Genomic DNA, 5,440 nt, shown 5'->3' on the forward strand with positions numbered 1-5,440 from the left:
CTTCAAGCCTAACTAAACACATGTCCCATTTCTATCTTCGATCCAATTTGAATTCCGTAAACCCAAACTTAGCCTATTCTCAACTAAACTTTAAAACCAAGTCTTACTTCTTCGTTCAACAATCGGGAACTAATCGACTCGGCTTAAACCACTAAACCGAGGTTGCATGATTTGGTATCAGAGCTAGTTAAAATGAGAAGTACGGACGTTCAACATCAGCCCGGAATAGGTACGTGAAAAAAATTCGAAAAAGAATTCAAAATTTTTAAAAATATATATAGAAATTAAAAAAAAAGTGTTCAAACAATTTGTCCCAAGCTCTGTGAATTAAGAAAGATTGTTACTTCCTGTAGCCCAATTACCTTTCTTCCCTATTTTCTTTCATTCACGCCACACTTTTACGAACCATTCTTGTTTCTTTTAGCCTACCTTTTTTTAACCTAACGCCGATCCTTTGCAAAACTTTTTGAACCGACCCCTAGACTATGATAACGTCACATCGAGTCTCCTACGAAATCACAAGAGAAAGTCGAGTGGAAAAAGGCACGAGTGTGTGAGCGCATTAAAGCAGAGGTAAAAGCCTAAAAAGAGCGCAAACACGAGTGTGAGTGACATTAACTTTTCTTTCCGAGTGAACGTAAGGTTTTGTGGTGAGGTTACTTCTTTTAGATTTCATTCATGTCTAGAAGCCTGGAGAGGAACATGGCCGAAAGGAATGAAAGACAACCTGTTCGTAATGTCCCGGATCTTAACCTACCAGCCTTGTTGCGAGAAGTGGAGCGGTTATTCGATCGAAAGCTTGAGCCTATTCAAGAAAGGCTTGATTTAGTCGAAGAGCGTTGCTGACGAGAGAGAACGCCTCAAAGTCCACGAAGAAACTGCAGAAGGCAACGAGACCCCGAAGAAGACTTTGATGCCCCTAGTGAGGCCAAAAGTGATCAAGGGTCAAATCTAACCGACCGACAGAGAGGCCAACGACATCAAGGCCAAAGGGAGCGTGGACGCGTCGACGATAATCTTAGGAATATCAAACTTGCCATTCCTCCATTTCAAGGCAAGTGTGATCCGAAAGCCTATTTGGAGTGGGAAAAAAAGATAGAACTTGCTTTTGATTGCCACAACTACTCCGAGGCCAAAAAGGTAAATTTAGCAGCAATAGAGTTCTCCGACTATGCTATGATTTGGTCGAACAAACTCACCACAAGTCGACGAAGAACTGGCGAGTGACCCATAGCCACTTGGACCGAAATGAAGGCCCTTATGTGGAGACGATTCATTCAATACTACTATCATAGGGAGCTTTATCAGAAACTCCAAAACTTGTATCAAGGGTCGAGGAGTGTGGAAGACTATTACAAGGAGATGAAAATCTCGATGATCCGCGCCGATGTACAAGAAGATCGAGAAGCAATGATGGCACGTTTCCTGGTGAGACTTAATCGTGACATAGCCAACGTTGTAGAATTACAACATTACGTCGAAGTGGTGGACATAGTACACATGGCCATCAAGGTGGAGAAACAATTGAAATGTAAAGGCGTCATTCGAAGCTATCCTACTACGACTTCATCTAAATGGAGCCATGGCATTAGCAAAACTAATCCACCAAATCGAACCAAAGAAGCCCCCATGCCATCCAAGATGAATAAATCTGTAGCTGAATCAAGCAAAGGCAAGACTATTGATGGATTCTCTAACCGTTCGAGGGACATCAAGTGTTTTAAATGCCTTGGATGACGGCATATCGCAAGTCAATACCCAAATCGAAGTACTATGGTGGTTCGTGCAAACGGAGACATAGAATCTGAGGAAGAACTTGATGATGAATCCGAAGTAATTTATGATGAGGAAGAAGAGATTGAGTAAGTCCTCGAAGGAGTATTTCTTGTTGTCAAGAGAAGCCTTAGCATCCAAACCATGGAAGATGAACAACAACAGGAAAATATTTTCCACACGCATTGCCAAGTTCAAGGAAAAAAATGTAGTGTCATCATTGATGGTGGCAGTTGTACGAATGTGGCAAGCACTTTAATGGTGGAGAAATTAGGCCTACCGACCACCAAGCATCCAAGCCCATACAAACTCCAAAGGCTCAATGATGGCGGTGAACTAAAGGTTACCAAGCAAGTATTTGTCTCCTTCTCTATAGGAAAGTACTCCGACTAAGTTCTTTGTGATGTTGTCCCTATGCATGCAGGCCACTTGCTGCTTGGATGCCCGTGGCAATTTGACCGCTTGTTCTACACGATGGATATTCTAACCGACATACCTTCAAGCATATGGGGAGAAAAGTGACTTTTGCCCTGTTGACTCCGTAACAAGTTTATGAAGACCAAATCAAATTGAAACAATCTGTAGAACAAGCAAGAGGAAAAGAAAAGAAAAGAGTGAAAATCAAAAAGAAAAGAAAATTGAGAAAAAAAATAGGGAAAATTGTAAAAGAAAATGAAAAGAGAGTGAAAAAAGAAAACAATGAAAAAGAAAAAGAATGTGAAAAATTGAGTGTGTTTGCGAGAGCTAGTGATGTACAGAAGGCTTTGATGTTGAAACAATTTATTCTTGTGCTTCTGTACAAGGAGAATATGTTTACTACTAACGACTTACCTGAAAACCTTCCCTCTTCAATTTTTACTCTTTTGTAGAATTACCAAGATGCCTTTCTCGACGAAACTCTGAGTGGGTTACCACCTCTTCGTGGGATCGAGCATCAGATTGGTTTTGTTCTCGACGCCGTAATCCCAAATAGGCCAGCTTATAGGATGAACCCTAAAGAAACGAAAGAGTTACAACGACAAATTCAAGAATTGATGAAAAAGGGTTACATCCGCTAGAGCCTTAGCCCCTATGTCGTCCCAGTCCTGTTGGTACGAAAGAAAGATGGCACATGGCAAATGGGTGTCAACTGCCGAGCCGTGAACAAAATAATCGTTAAGTACAGGCATCCAACACCTCGCTTGGATGACATGCTTGACAAACTAAGTGGTGGCAAGCTATTCACAAAAATCGATTTAAAAAGCGGTTACCACCAAATTTGAACGTGGGAAGGCGATGAATGGAAGACGACCTTCAAAACCAAGCATGGTCTGTACGAGTGGTTGGTCATGCCATTTGGCCTAATCGACGCCCCTAGTACATTTATGATATTAATGAATTACGTGTTAAGATCTTTCATTGGTAAGTTTGTTGTTGTGTATTTTGACGCTATCCTCATTTATAGCAAAACTTTGGAAGATCATATCACGCATCTCAGGTCTGTTTTGGAAGTTCTTAGAAAGGAAACTTTATATGCTAATATTAAGAAATGCCCTTTTTGTTCTGCAACATTTTTTTTCTAGGTTTTGTGGTTAGTTCGAGAGGCCTGGAAGTAGATCAAGAAAAGATCAAAGCAATCCAAGAGTGGCCGAGACCGACTAGCACAAGTCAAGTTCGTAGCTTTCATGGATTGGCGAGTTTTTATAGGCGATCCGTGCCTAACTTTAGCACTGTAGCCGCACCTCTAACAAGTGTGATCAAAAAGAATTCAGGCTTCCAATGGACCGAAGAACAAGAGAAAGCATTTATTTTACTTAAAGAGCATCTTACTAATGCCCCTTTACTAGCTTTACCTGATTTCAATAAAACGTTTAAAATTGAATGTGATGCTTCAGGTGTGGGCATAGGAGCCGTGTTAACGCAAGATGGAAGACTAGTTGCCTACTTTAGCGAGAAATTAAGTGGAGCTGCCCTCAACTACCCTGTTTACGATAAGGAGATGTACGCTTTAGTTTGAGCCCTAGAGACATGACAACATTATTTATGGCCGAAGGAGTTCGTGATTCACACTGATCACGAGGCTTTGAAACACATTAAGGGCCAGCATAAATTGAATAAATGCCATGCCAAATGGGTCGAGTTCCTCGAGTCTTTTCCTTATGTCATAAAGTACAAAAAAGGTAAAGACAATATCGTGGCTGATGCGTTGTCGATGAGGTATACTTTATTATATTTTCTCGATTCTAAATTACTTAGATTCTCTTTGTTGAAAGATTTATATGCTCATAATGATGACTTTGGTGAGATATTTGTTGCTTATGAGAATGCTACTGTTGAGAAATTTTACAGGTACGAAGGGTTTCTTTTCAATGAAGGAAAACTTTGTATTCCACAAAGTTTCGTTCGAGAACTCCTTGTACTCGAGGTGTACAGTGGCAGACTTATGGGACATTTTGGAATTAGTAAAACCATGTCGACATTAGAAGAGCACTTCTATTGGCCTAAAATGAATAAAGACGTTGAGCGCATATGTGAACATTACATAACATGCAAAAGGGTCAAGTCTAAAATTCAGCCACATGGACTATACACTCCATTGCCAATACCCGAAGGCCTTTGGATCGATGTCTCTATGGACTTGGTACTCGGGTTGCCACGAACAAAAACGGGGAAGGATTCTATTTTCGTTGTAGTAGATAGGTTCTCTAAAATGTCTCATTTTATTGCATGTACAAAGACTGACGATGCTGTCCATATTTCAAATCTTTTCTTTAGGGAAGTTGTATGTTTGCATGGGATTCCGAGAACGATCGTGTCTGATCAAGATACCAAGTTCTTAAGCCATTTTTGGAGGTCCTTGTAGGGAAAACTCAGAACCAAGCTTCTATTCTCAACCACTTGTCACCCCCAAACTGACGGCCAAACCAAGGTGGTCAATCGAGTGTTATCGACATTACTTAGAGCGATCATCCGGAAAAACTTAAAGTCATGGGAGGAATGCTTGCCGCATATTGAGTTCGCCTACAACCGATCAGTTCATTCGGCAACCAAATATTCCCCTTTTGAAATAGTCTATGGCTTTAATCTTTTGACACCTTTGGATTTGTTGCCTCTACCTAACGATCAGCTTATTCATGCAGATGCAAAGAAGAAAGCCGAGTATGTGAAGGAACTACATAAGAAGGTGTGCGATAACATTGAGACAAGAACGAAGATCTACGCGCAAAAGGCCAACAAGGGTCAAAAGCGAGTTGTGTTCGAACCCGGTGATTGGGTCTGGGTTCACATGTACAAGGAGCGATTCCCAGCCCAACAGAGGTCCAAATTACTACCCAATGGAGACGGACCATTTCAAGTGTTAGAGTGCATAAACGAGAATTCTTACAAACTCGACTTACCTGGTGACTATAATATTAGTATGAGTTTTAATGTTGCTGACTTATCTCCTTTCGATGTAGATTCTGACTAGAGGACAAGTCATTTTGAAGAGGGGAGAATGATGCGACCACACCCCACAATGAGTCCAGCTTGAGTAAGGATTCCACTGTGTTTCCTCACAGACCAATTACGCGACCTCGTGCAAAGCAATTCAAAGAAGCTATATCGGCTTTAGCTCATCAACTTTGGGATGAGACATCTGTTGGAAGTGTTGGGCATATTCGTACCAGCTTTACGAACCTTCTCTGCA

This window comes from Gossypium raimondii, chromosome 7 (assembly GCF_025698545.1).
Source record: "Gossypium raimondii isolate GPD5lz chromosome 7, ASM2569854v1, whole genome shotgun sequence".
Lineage (NCBI taxonomy): Eukaryota > Viridiplantae > Streptophyta > Magnoliopsida > Malvales > Malvaceae > Gossypium > Gossypium raimondii.